Source organism: Anguilla rostrata, chromosome 5 (assembly GCF_018555375.3).
Source record: "Anguilla rostrata isolate EN2019 chromosome 5, ASM1855537v3, whole genome shotgun sequence".
Lineage (NCBI taxonomy): Eukaryota > Metazoa > Chordata > Actinopteri > Anguilliformes > Anguillidae > Anguilla > Anguilla rostrata.
This window is the reverse complement of record NC_057937.1, coordinates 2,258,291-2,272,521: the sequence shown is the minus strand read 5'-3', so window position 1 is coordinate 2,272,521 and position 14,231 is coordinate 2,258,291. Positions and strand designations below refer to the sequence as shown.

The 14,231-nt window shown below is 46.0% G+C and overlaps 1 long non-coding RNA gene across 3 annotated transcripts in view; it reads left to right on the top strand.

Moving 5' to 3' along the window:
- Positions 1–280: 280 nt before the first annotated feature.
- The window catches only part of LOC135254433 (uncharacterized), a 64,781-nt gene continuing 50,830 nt past the window's right edge, over positions 281–14,231 (top strand). The window contains exons 1-2 of one of the 3 annotated variants that reach the window (XR_010329886.1): positions 281–442; positions 1,571–1,749. This is a non-coding gene — a long non-coding RNA (uncharacterized LOC135254433). Of the gene's footprint in view, positions 443–1,567; positions 1,750–14,231 lie in introns of all 3 variants that reach the window. The other 2 variants (XR_010329885.1, XR_010329887.1) reach the window with 2 other exon arrangements.

Genomic DNA, 14,231 nt, shown 5'->3' with positions numbered 1-14,231 from the left:
TTACAGTACTATTTCTATTAATGCATTCTACATCTTGAAGTCTTGTGCGTTAAACCAGAGGTTTATACTCTCTGTGTAGGCTATAATCAGCCCAAATGTTTGTATATCTGATTATGGTACCAAGATTTTCAAAAATGATGTCTTTATATAGTCAATACAACGATGGGTGCAACTGGATTTAATTTCAAAACGATAATTAAAACAAATGCTTTAGGGATAATTTTTTTTTATAACAAGCTATACGATTAATTAAAAGGCGCATTTGTTACCTATATTGTATTGATTGACGTTTGTTTAGTCCATTGTGATTGCTTTCGCCTGATATATCGATGAAGCTCGATTGAAGAACCGGGAGGCTAGACCACATGACCGGGATATCCGTCCTGAATCTCGTTTGAGAACGAGTGGATGTTTTGGCAAGTGTGGAATGCAACAACGACCGGTAAGTTAGCAAGTGTTCGAAGGCATGTGTTGCACGCATAAAGCCATACAACCGCAGTTGTGAAAACAAATATTTTTTTAAAATATTGATCCCTGCGTGTCAGCTGCAGAAGATTGTGTTAACTTGTGTGCAGCCACATTGATGCACAGCCAAATTCATTAACTGAATTTGTCGAATTCTACAGTTTAAATGAACGGTTGAGCCTGATTATTGTTAGCCACTCGTCTCTGTAATTACAGAAGGGAGGCAGTGTTTACCATGTTTTGGTAAAACAAAGGCACGTTCATTTAAAAATAAGCTCTTTTCTCATATACCAAGGGATAGAATAGTAGCCTACCTAACTTTCGCCTTCACAACAGTGAACGCTGAACATTCCTTACAAACAAATGTTTCCTACGCCTAAGCATTCCAAACGACATTTCTAGAAAGATCTGTGTGTAGCCTGGCCCGACCTAAAACATAACGTAATAATACTGTTCAGGCTAAAGCTACTTTTCCCGTAGTACAGGCCATGTCATTTCGTGTTCGTTGTCTTTTTAAAATTAGCAATCGCCAGAAGGGGGCGCCAGAGTATAATTAAAGATTTGTCCACTTCCCAATCCTGTATTGATACTATAACACAGGAAACCCTTCCAGCAGGTGGAGTAGCAGCCAAAGGCGTCAGTCTAACTGCTACTGTGCTTTTTGTTTTGTATAACACATTCAAACAACGATTTCAATTTCAAAACATATGTATGTATGTGACAGCTTCCAGGTACAGGTCAAACATCAGCTTAATGCAAGTGCGATAGAGTGTTTATGATGATTTATGATTGTGAATAGTGTAATCATATACTGTATTTGAATGTAATCATGTTGCATTTAAATGTAGACCAATAGTTTTAAAATGTGCAGAATTGTTTCTGCAAAGGTAAACATGGGCGTGAAATTTGCTCTTGGGAATTCACAGAATGTAAACATGGTTCCATGTCTTTAAAAAAAGTAGCACTATGAATGTAAGGCCATGTTTTCCTTCAGTATATAGTGTATTTTTTTATGCACATGATTTCTCTGTCAGTAGGCACTTGTACATGTCAAAATATTTTGTATTTTGTACAATAAGCGTTTAAACGCGATACCGTTCAGCAGGACGCGTGAAATGTGGGACGTGTGAAGCGTTGGCGGAGCTGAGTGTTTTGTCGTCGTTGTGAAACGGGGCATTGTGGGATCTGCAGGCGCCGTTCACCCACCAGGACCTGACGGGCGCCACATGGTTCGGCAGAAGGGTGTGATTTTTAGGCCTCGATGGTCTGCGGCCCCACTTGGCGGTAAGTGGAAGCGCGGCTCCGTTTTAGCGGCTGTCGAGGAACTGCCTCTTTTTTTTTTTTTTATGGCGGTGTATTATTTATTTACATATTCATCTGGAACACTGTGTAAGGGTAATACTTAAGCACCGCGGCGATTCTCAGAGATCTCCTCGGGTGATAGAACCTTTCCAAAGTGTGTTTTTTATTAAAAAGCTTTTTTTGCCCAACAAAACCAGAAACCAGAAAAAAAAAAAAGCTCCTATTTGCTTTCCAGTGTCGGGTTCCTCTTTTCCCAGTTAGCTGCCCGACTGTCTCTGTGTCTGTGATCTGAAAATGGGATTGTTGGTGAAAGCTAGACTGACTCTGTGGCAGTCATGAGTGGTTGAAAACTAAAACTTACACTCTCCTCATGACATGCACACAGATGGACATGTATGAAAACATACCTGTACACCGTCTTCTTCAGTATGTGGCCAACCGTCATGCTGTTTTAAGTGAAGATACTTTTCTGCATCACATTTGTATTGCCTGCTTCAATTTCACTATTTTTTTTTTTTTTTTGCAAAATGTCATTTTGTCCGGCCATACTCTCATATCGCACCAGTTTGAATGTACTCTGCTCTTGGGAGGTGAGGTTTTTATACTCGTACAATCTCATGTTTCCCAGTCCCCATTCATTCACAAATAAATCTGCCAAGAAGAAGACAAGCTCAATAATGAACAACCATCAACAAAAATGGCTTTCCCCCTAATCTTGTATTCCCTGGGACAGTGTAGGTTGCACATCTTGAGTACTTCTGTTGACATCTTTGCCAAGCCAGCTGGCTGAGCCTTAAGTGTGCCTTTTAACAGTTCTCTTGTCTCCCATAACCTTTCTGCCCTCTGAGGAAACATTTCATTGATTGTGGAAAGATTCTACTTTCACTGATCTTACAACCCAGAGGGAAAATGAAAGCTCACTTACTTTGGAGTGTGGCCTATTTCCTTATTTTCCTAGGGTCATCTTGAGTAAACTGCTTGTACAAGATGTGTATGTGAAAATAACACTTGCTCACGTTTAATACTTTGCTTGGTCAGTAAATATAATAATCTTAAAATGGTATGGTCCTCAGTGCTGTGAACTTCGTGACTGAGATCCAGACGTAAGAGTCAGCTCTGTGGCGCCCTCTGATGGTGGAAAGGTGAGGTAATTATCTTGCCCCTGGTTGGAGGCTCTGGCTTCATGCCATGGAGGGTCATGCCTGCGTTTGACTTGTGGCCCGAAAAACAGAAGCTGTAAATACTAACTAAAGAATCACAGGAACCCGTGACATCTGATTGGTCAGGGAACTTCAGCAAGGTTTTTGGACAGGGTATCAGTCGCTTCCTGCTTCTTGGTTCAAATTCTGAAGCGTTCTGACTCGGATGTGCCGTCACACGCTCGTAAATTGAGAACCACGTAGGGGTACTAACTGCACACAAGAAGCGCTGGTCAGATCTTGAGCTGTGGAGTAATAACTGCCAAGCTGACTGATGAGGGCGGTTAAGATCAGGTCTCTATCTGTCACTGAGGCGCAGGTGTAAAGGGGTGAGCCTGAAGCCGCTGCGCTGGCAGGTTTATTTGGGCTCTTTTAGGGTTCCTCTGGGAGCGCCCTCGCTGCGTAACTGATTAAAATGCTTTGCCTCATTTGTGAAAGGAGTTCAGCGATCGCTGTTCCAATAAATTTAGCTTCAGTGGCTCTTTGTTTGCCTGTGAAATCGGCCCTTTGTTGCTAATTGCTTTTCGGGACACCGCTGAGATGGCCCGAGTGTTTTAAAGGAACATAAACTGCGGGATGTGTGGAAACGGAAGCGGTCTGAAACGTGCGTCCGTTTCTTTTCTCCCCGGTTCATCACCTTTTTTTCCAGAATCAACACGTGACGGTGAGCTGGTGAAGCGCTGAGACTGTTTGCCTCGATGGCACTCGTTGAAAATGATCAGCAGGTAAATTTCAAGATGTCGGATTCTTGAATCGTAATCGCACTTTTCGAAAAGGCCGATTTCTTAACGGACACCAAGGCGATTCATCGAGCCGCGTCTGCAGCTCCTCAAAGCCTTTGACACTGAACTTATTCCCCCTGATTTTACCGTTCAGCATGAACTCAGTTTGAACTTTTTAAACTGCGGCATGTTGGGGAAACCCCAGTGCCATGTTTATGTATTGACAGAAGTTTGGGGTGCTCAGCTGGAGCACCAAGAACAGCCGTGGGGTGCACGGTCATTCTGGCGGGGCCCGACCCCAAATCTGTCGACCGGTGTCTCCTCTGACCGAAAACGAGAAACGCAAAAAGAACCGCTGGGAGGGTAGCAATGAGCCATCTCTCAGAATCTAAACGCAGGTTCTGCAGAACACTTCTCATAATTTAAAAGAAAGGGGAAGGGAGATTGAGTGGGTTGTGACTTCCCTAATACAGTTCTGGAGGCAACAAAGCATTGTAAATTAGGCTCTAAATTTATGATGTCAATTTTTTATTGATTTATTGGTTTTATCGCACAGTTTACCTTTTTGAAATATATTTGTGAAATATGCAGAGCATTTAATCTGTGATTGAGAGATTGTTCTTGCAGGGTGGAGTAGTTTATTTGTTTATCATTTTCTGACATTGTGTTTATTGCTTTCTGTGCACACGTGGGAATGTAATCACTGTATACTGTGATTACATTAATAACAATTTTAGTGTACCATTTTTACACATGCGTTGACCCATATGGACAAACGCACTTTTATAGATTAAAATACTCCCCTTAAATCTCTGTATGTCTGACCTGGCAGACGACTGTTAGAGATTGGACAGTTTCCAAGCACTGGCCTCTGTATGATCTCTTATGTTTTTTTTTTATCTGTCGAGAGACCGATGATGGTTATATTTCATATGTGTACACAAAGATTAAGCTGGCTGAATCCCAATCCATCATTACTGAATGTATCTGGTACATTTTTTTTTTTATACCTTTCATAAATATCTGCTATAACATTATCAGATTATGGCTTCTTTTGTCCCGTTCCAGTGACATACGTTGCATGTTCAGTAATATTTTTCTAATTAATACTAAGCCTGAATTTGGTGCGAGCTGCCATGTAACCCTGTGTTTAAACAACATGGCTCGGAATACAGTAAATCACTGGTTGCATTTCCCTTGCATGAACGCACACAGGTATTACGCACAGTTCTGTTGATCTGCTTAACCGCCTGATTGCTCCGTACTCGACGTGATTACTCTTGTATACGACCGACGGATAAATTTAGCCGAGTGCTGCGGGGGGAGACCGCAAGCCAGAGCGCCTATCATATCTGTCAAATAATTAGTTTACATCGAGGATGAACGCGGATATTCTGTTACTCTGTCAATCCTAAATGCACTGTGTGTTAATTTATGGCTGATGCAGGGTGGCTCCTGGCCAGCTGAATCGCGCAGACCCTAAAAACCCATCACAGAGAGCGTACGTGCAACCGTGGAGCGGCCGGGCCGTATGAAATATTAATTTGCATCTGTATTTAACTCCTCTCGCTTTCGCGGCCCTGGCAGGACGGGTTTAAAGCGGAAAGGCCGCTCGCTCGCTGGTCACGAGGGTTGGCGAGGGCCGTGACTCGAAGATTTAAATTCGGCTTTAAGGCCGCTAATGTGGGGGCTTGGATTACAACCTGCGGGTCCATCTGTCATCTCCCCAGCGCTGCGTGTGTGGGACGTCCCGCGCTGGCGCTTCCGTGGCTGCGCCCGCGAAGGGGCGGCGCGTGTCACATGACCCGAACCTGGGCTGCTGGCACAGATGCGGTCCACACCACTTCTGCTGTGTCGGTTCTGAAGGGATAATTACAGTTCTCTCTCAGCTTGTTGGTTATGATTCCATCTTGTCGGGTTCTCGGGCATGTTTGTATGACAGTCTAACTCAAGGCCTATGACTGTATGGCAATCTCTCGCTCAGGGTCTAAGATAAGATGAGATAATGCTTTATTAATCCCACAGCGGGGAAATTTGCTGTATGTACAAGTGATTGCAGGTTTTTCACTTTGGCGCAAAACCTTTTCACCTGGCGGGGGGGGGGGGAGTCTTTGGGTTATCTCCATCGGAGAACCCTTTTTATGTTATTTGTGGAACCCTGTTTGGTAGGTGTGAAAATTGTGAAAGCTTCCAGATTTAGCCTGGCAAAGAACTCTCTATGGAGACACAGAGGAACCTTTTGGAACCCTTTCTTCAGTGGGTACAGAAGTCTTACTGTAGTCACTCTGCACTAGACTACCCCTGAAGGGTTGGTCAAAATCAGCTGTAGCTGAACCTCAAAATGGAAACGGTTCCAGTTATAGTTTGGAGCGAACCCTAGGCGGCAGCGCTAGCGGTTTTGGTGGGAACGCGTCGCTGACGGGACGCTCCTGACGCCCGCGGTCTGCTGACTTCGCGCCGGCCCTGCACGGCTGTCGCTTTCGATCCGCGTCCGCTTGGCCACGCACCGGGCCTCGTCTGAAACGCCCCGCATGCATAATGCAGGCGCCGCCACTTTAAGAGTCTCCCGGCCTTGTGTCTCCACTTCCAGCCGGCGCAGAATTCATCTGTGAGACGGCGTGATGGTGAGGAAAAAAAAGACAGAAAAGAAAAGCTGTGTGTTTAAAAAGCCGTGCGGTTCTTCAGCCCGCCACCGCTTCCCCTCGAGTGGGGGGGGGGCAGGTTCAGTGTGGCGCGGATAATTTGTTTGCTTTGCAATTATTTTCCGTCAGTGGAGACAAATTGATTCGTACGGCGGAACCGGCCCGTCGCTGGGAGCCCCGTTGGCTTCCTGAAGAGAGGCGGACTGACAAACTCGTGCGGTTCCTTTTTCACTTTACCGACAGCTCAGCCCAAAAAATGCGCACCCCCCCCCCTCGAACTGTGGTTTGATTGGGGGATGTGCGGGAGGACCTTCAAGGGGACCGGGTTCGATCCACTTTCCGCCCTCTGTAGTCGTGAGGAGTTTGTTTGTGCGGTCCTGGGCACTTGTGCCAAACTTGGTGGAATGAGAAATACTAGCTGAGTACGCTGCATAAAAAGCCATTGTTCATTTGATAGTCGTTTTACTGCTGTATGAAAAAAAATGTGGAGTCTGTCATCCCATCCAAACGGGATATCCACTGATTCTGACACGCATATGAAGGAAAGGCATAATCGCCACCTTGAGAGAAGTGCAGGTGCGACTGCGAATGAACCGTTTACCATATTTTTAAAATGCAATAGGCATTCAGTGCATTCCATTTAACACTGTGGGATGGGGGTGAGGGGGAGAATATATGCTTTAGGAGAAACATGAATCTATTCATCTTTGGCGCATAGCTGAGAGACCTGTGTGTGTGTGCCCAGTGGGTAAGGGTGTGTGTGTGTGTAGGGGGGGGGGGGGGGGTAGTTTAGGCACACCTGACTGGACGCACGCTGAAGGTAAACTGAGCGTGGCGTGTGCTGATCAAAGTGGAAACGCGGGGGCTTGTGGCGTGTGCTCTCTGGGCGAGAGCGGACCGCGCGGGAGAGGAGGTCACATGTCTGAAAGTTCAGAGCAGGCTCGCCGTGGCCTGACCCCTTTCCCATCCCCCGGCTGCCCATGTGAGACGGGGTCGGGGGTCAGGGGTCAGCGGCAGCTTGGGGAGGCTGGGAGACTGGGGTGTCGTTGCTGTGGGCTGCCATGTTGGATTAGTGTCGGCGAATCGGCAGGTAGGCCGCTGCTAGTAATGCTAACGCTTCATATCTCAGCTGGAATGCACCTTTTCATGAAGTTATTGAAATTATTTGAACTCTTTCAATCCACCAAAGTACACCATATTGCTTTTTAAAAATCTCAGTCTTTAGTTTTTATCCAAACAAGAGGAGATTACTCGGTTTGTCAGCGGGATGAACAGACTTGAACGTATTCAGTAAAAATAAAAATTACAGAATAGTCTGATGCAGTTCTGTCTTTATCATTTTTAATGAATACACGTTCAAAAACAGCATGCTGTAGTAGAACCAGCACCTTGGCCAAAAATCGTCCCCACAAAGAACTGTCTCACTGTGCGGTGTCGAGATTGTAGAAGTCATACGGTTTGTGGGTAAATTAACTTTCCCGAGTAAACAAAGACCCGATTCACCGTGCTCAGCCATACTAGCATAATTGCAAAAAAAAAAAACAGCACTTGATTTTCTGATAATGGTTCAGTGTCATCTCCAATCCGGGTCTGCTTGTTCAGCTGGAGTAATTACTGTGCCTGTACATGTGCAGACAACCTCTTCAGCAGGCGGCGATGAGCCCTGGGCTTTGTTACAGAATCCTGAGTAAAGTTGAGCGAATCCATGGAAGCCCAGAGGGGACAAAAAGGGGTGGCATTGTTAGAAACTCCTCGACTATAACAGTGCAGGTTGAGCTAGGGTAAGGTGATGTCACTCTTTCTGTTTGTTGCCTAAACATAACAGACAAAGTCGTGCAGAGTGGGGGGGGGGGGGTCTTGTAAAATCTGCTCGTTTGCGGAATTAATTTTCTTGGAAAAACGCACTGGACGACCGAACGTGGTCATTGCGATGGCCGCAAAGGACATCCGACGGGAACTTCGGTGATTTTTCTTTTTCCACTTGTGTGATTTTGTTTTTTTCCAGGACCGCGAGGACCTTGAGTCGCCACACATTAGAGGAAGGGGAAAAGAGGCCTGTAGATTGGACCTGACCCCAAAAGTAATTTAACTGCTCAGTCTGTTATCAAGGGCAGAGTGTTGATTTCATTTAGTTTAGATTTTTATTTTCCAACGCTTTTATTTTTGTCCCAGCAGTCTGGCGTCGGGAGAAGGACAAGTGTTCTGCACAGCTCTCACACACACACATTCTGAGAGGCAAATACACTCCATACTCCCCCCCAAATAATGTATTTTAAGTACGAAATAGTGTACCTATTGCCTCTGTTCATAGTATTTTAAGGCCATTTTCTGAAGTGACTTTAAATCGCAGGGTTTTTTTTTGCCATTTGTTGGACTGATTCACTGAACAGTATGCTGCCATTTTTCACCTCTGAAATAATCTTTTAACGCTATCGAGATAACGGATAGCTTTATACACCCCCTCTCGCCCCCCGTAACCTTTGTTGAAATCATATACATTAGAATCATTGATCTATGTTCTGTTGTTTATTATCAGATACTATGCCAAAGCATGAGTTTAGTTTGAATGATCTGTGAGGGCATTCAGTATGATCCATGTTTGATCCATCAAGTCCTGGTTGAAATTACACACTCTGGGCCTCTTGGAAAAGTCAGCAAACGGGATATGCTCTCGCACTACTTTAATACCCAGCGTGATACAGGCACACCCAACAATATCCTTTAAAATAGTTCTGTCTCATTTTTCACAAGTGAATCTTTTACACTAACACTAGTCCAGTTGTGTTAAGCCCCAATGCTGTGTATCATAAATGATAAATATGAAACTATGTTGTTGCATCATTAGCGAAAATATGGATGCATTTTGTTGCAATGCATATCCAGAAAGTTTTTATATTCAACTTCAAGCAATTATAATGTATTGTTAAGTATGATGAAATGTATTATGCAGTCTCTAGAATTAATTTTAGAGGCTGCATAACACTTTCAAGTCAAAGGGCCAACTGAAAAAAGTAATGACTACAGATGCTGAAAAAAGAACCATAATTAGATCATTTGGTTGAGTGAAACGTCCAATTCTGGAGAGAAGCAACCCAGATTCAGCTGAATTATACAGTTACCCCTGATGTGTTGGGGATCTAAATTACAAAATAGATACTAAGTTGAGGATAATTAATTAAGGGTAATGCAGTGCAAAATTAGATTTTTGTGTGTGTATTCGTAATATAATGGGACATTCTGTGGAACTCACTTGGAAAAGGAAATTATGGTAAAAATAGCCTTCATTCAAAATTGTGCTTGAGTTTATAACAGTAAAATTACTACATACACACACACACACACACACACATATTCAGAAATGTCCACAGCAGATGTGGTCCATGAATTGTTAACAAATTAAAAGGCCTCTAAGTGTTCAATAAATAGAGCTTTATAGTGTATTTTGCAGCGTGCTGCTCAGAGTGGCTTATAATGGAGTACCAATTGAATAAAACAGTTTTTTTTCATTATACAGTCCTTTTAGCTTTTCTGAAAGGTAGAGAAGTAAATTTAGTTCAATTAGATTCCGCCCTGAGGCAAGTGCTGTCCCACTCTCTTCCTCTCAGCGTTTCTGATGTTCTTATATAATGCAGAATAGTCTCAAGCGCTCAGCCATACAAAATTGCGTTGCTGTAACTGTAAATTAAATGCATGCTTGGAACCTAAGATAAATGAAGAGGATTTGTCTGTTTTGTAAATTATGGAATCCATGTCATTTTGAAGATTATGAATCTTAATTTATACACTAAGCATTAAATTATAAAAAAATAAAAAAAGCTGCTTGGTGAACTCCTCATAGGAGTCAATGGAAAAATATATAATAACATGAGCATTATGCCTTTCCTAGAGTAGGGTGACCCTTAAACTCTGATTCTAAAACTTTTTTTCCAGCTTGGCAGTGGTCACATGTGTTTGTCAAGACTTGCCCTGATACTGAGCAACGTGCATTTGATGGGCTCAGGGCCCTTTTAGCTACAAACCAAAAAGCGGGGTCACTGTGAATAAGGGAGTGCATTCCCATGATCCTCTTCACATCTACACTCTCAGCTACATGTTTGCCTAAGTGGGCAATGGTGGAATAACCACTGGCAAGATACTGGGCCCCTTTATACTTATTCACCTTGTGAATCAGTCTGAACATCAACTTCTTGTGAGCATTCCACTATTCCCTGCACTCCGGAAGCAACTGGAGGTTCCACCGAGAGGCCGTCACCTTCGCCAGGATCTCCGCCGGGCTGGAAGCTGCGGTCCTCTCTCTCTCTCAGTCAGCGAGCCCTCGCGCCACGAGCCCAAGTTTTCAGCTCACCGCTCTTCAGTCTAGACGCTTTCGAAATTTGCGGGAGGAATAAAACATAAATCGCGATTTGAAGTAAGTGCCTCTCTCTCTCTCTCTCTCTCTCTCTCTCTCTCTCTCTCGCTCTTGCTCGCTCGTGTGGCTTAATGCGCCGACGCGGGAGGATGCCTTGTGGTTAAAACACTTTAGGAGTCGGCACGGAAGCGGCGGGCGGGTGGACGGGCGGAGGAGGGGGGGAGGGGGGAGGGGGGAGGGGGAGGCCCGTGGGCTTGCTGCGGGGAACATGGCCGCGGCGCACGCGGCTACTTTAGCTGTCACGCTGGCACATGTGAGTGCACCGGCGGACACTGCAGTTTAACCGACTAAACTACGGCGTCCGGCTCAGCCGTGTTATAACAGCCCGAACGAGTGCAAGAGCTCTCCCTGCATGTTCCCGCCGAGCGCAATCGGATATTAAATTCACTCCGCCACTTTAGCGACGGCCGTGAAAAGATGCCCTTTGATTACGCGAACGTCACCCCTGAGGAAACGAGAGAGGAGATGAACAAAGGTATAGAGCAGATACCGGCAATAGAAACTCACATCCTGGGGTCCTGAACTGTAACGGCGGAGAGAGGTACGCGGTTGATTAGGGAGAACAGGATTCGGACGCATCGCTCGGCGCTGGAAAACCGATTTAAGGTTTCACCAAAGCTGCACGCGCGATGGAAGAGTTAACGTGGGATGTGGACTACCCACTCTCTTAACACTCCAAAGCTGAGAATGGTCTGAAGATGTTTCCCCCCTTGCATGATTACACAAATCCAGCCCGAGCGCAGACTGAATTAGGTGAAGTCACCGTGAGCGAATGTGGGGGGGGTTAGGGTGGGGGGTGAGAGAGCTCCGGAGGGTGTGTTTGTTGTCTGAACGAATCATGTGGCTGGACTGCCTTCAACCGAATGTGACACCGCGGCTCTTTGTAGCAAGTGGCGTCATTATAGCCGGGATGAATCCGCCAAATATTTCAGGAAGCAACGTGGCAGCTGAGAGCGGCGGCGTTTCAGACCACCGTTTACGGCCGATGGAGTTTTCCTGGTTAGCGGTTCACGCGGTCAGTGACACTATTGGGGGGGGGGGGGGGGTTTGACGCCGAGTCATAACAGTGGCTGCTTGAGTGCTGGCAGCTGCGGTTTATTAAAGTCGCCATTTTAACGACAGGACGATTCCAGTTCCAGTTCGGTGCCGTTTTCTGCTGCAGTGCATTGTGAGAATGTGCAGGGTGCGCAAATGCAAGCAGTCTTCTTTTTGGGCTTATGCCGTCCTTGTGCGATGTGATCTTGGCCCCCCCATGGTCTATGCTTGGAAGTGCTGTGATCAGGGGCGCAACAACCAGGGGTTTTGGGCCCCATGAAAATATCTCACACTGGGCCCCACCACCCCAGAAGATCCGATGTTCTAATATTTTTTTGGAAGGCCCCTGTCAGTCAGAGCCCTTGGAATCGTCCCAACTTATCCCCCTATATGACCCCCCACTGGCTGTGAGAAATGACTAAATTAACTGCTAATATTCCAGAAGTTTCTCCATTCCCGACCTTCAGCTTCAGTGCCAGGATGGTCAGCCATTTTGATTTTTTTTTTTTTCCCCATGCGGGCAGCGAGTGCAGGTTTAACAGGCCCTGTAGTCTCGGCAGGCTCCGCACGAAATCCCCCGCGTATGCCCTTTAGATCTTCAGCGTTAGCGGTCTGAAGCGGTCTCACGTTGTGGGTGCGCTGAGCTGATAACGCGGGGGATGAGTCGCGTCGTACAGCGCGAAGCCGTTCGGGCGCTCGTTAAAGATGGCGGAAGACGCACAGGATGGCGGCTTTAAGCGGTTTGAGCGGCGGCCCTGGTGGGCGGGGCTTAAAGTGGCCGCCGCTGCCGGGCCGGATCGATGCGCGCTCCTCCGGACCCCTCCGGTGCCGTAATCCAGGCCCGGGCGAGAGCGATGACCTCATGGGCCGGCGGCTGAGCTCCTGCTACTCTGCACTTACGGACGTGACAGGGGGGGCAAGACGGGGGGGGGGGCGAGACGGAAGCTAATTAGCCGAGAAACACAGAGGATTTACTCTTCAAAAAAAAAAAAAAAAAGACAAAAGTAGTGCTGGTGCTGTTCCAGACCCCCTCCTCTCACTCTCTCCCCCCCCCCTTCAAAAAAAACACTCATATCGGAACCTCAGGAGCTCATCTGTAAGCATTTCCTTCCTTTGCCCAGGAGGAGAGGAGGCTTTGCTGTGGACTTGTCGAATGTCTGTGTTGGCAATATGCATGCAGATCGTCGTACACCCATGGTTTAAAACACCAACCGCCCCCCCCACACACACACACCCCCACTGATATGTTATCTCTGCTCGGCACACGCATTGACTCCAGTTGTCCTATCAGCATTTGTGACCAGCTCCTAATGAAAAAAAAAAAATTATTTTTTGTTTCACAACAGTTAAGATGAATATCTCTTTTACAAGGGTGTCCAGGCCAGGGAGGCAGCGAGCAATACTGCACTGTGTCAGGCAGAACACAACACAACCGTGCGGCCTTTTTGAGATGCCTGGGGTTTATTCTTCCCGGAGACAGTGTCCACATTATACACAGAGCACGGGCACGTGGGTCACGTGCGTTATTTTATTATTCACATCCACAGTGTGTGATGCTCAGACGATGCTGCTCTCTGAAACCCTCCTCACCCCCCCCCCCACACACACACACACACACACACACACACACACACACCCCCCACGTCTGCAGCCACTCTCATTGTGTTGCAGTCCTGTGACTCAAAATTATGTAACTTTTCTTTCTGCGCCGTATCAGATCACGGTTCAGCTCATGCTGATGCGATCGCCAGTTGACGAGCTGTCTGACTGCATCAAAAAAGGACCCCTTTCGAATAAAATGAAGAAAAAATGAGAAATAATTATATGGAGAAAATCTGTGCAAGAGTTGGTTATTTTCAATAGATGTGAAAGTTATGTGGGCTAAACGGTTGCTATAAATGCTATAGTATTGCTTACTAAAGTGTTGATTTTATTATTTATTATTGATTACAAATAGGATTGCTATATCGAGTCCCTGATCCAAACATGTTGGCATGTCTGTTGTCAAATTGTAAAAATCCCCTCAAAAGACCAGACTTAAGGACAAAAGTAAACAATTTGTTTGATTTGGAATCCAAACATTTTTGAAAAGGTCAGCCATGTCTGACTGGGCTCTATGCTTTCGGGTCCACAGGACGGCACAAAGAATCCATGCTGGCTCAACATGTGCCTTTACACATCTATCAGAGAAAGAATACGGTGATGTCACATGAGCACTTCGTGCAAACGGTCCAATCACCCGGAGGGACCAGAGACCCAATGGGCCGAAGGGACCAGGGTGAATCTGTGAGCTGACAGCCCCGCCCGTTCCTGGCAGGAGGTGGAAATGGAGGAGCTGTTGACCGAACTATAAATCGGGGACTAAACTTAACGAGACAGCAGTGACAGGTAATTAGCTCAGTTTGTGTAATTGTAAGCTTATGAGGAATATAATTGAAGGAGGTGGGAACGATTGGCA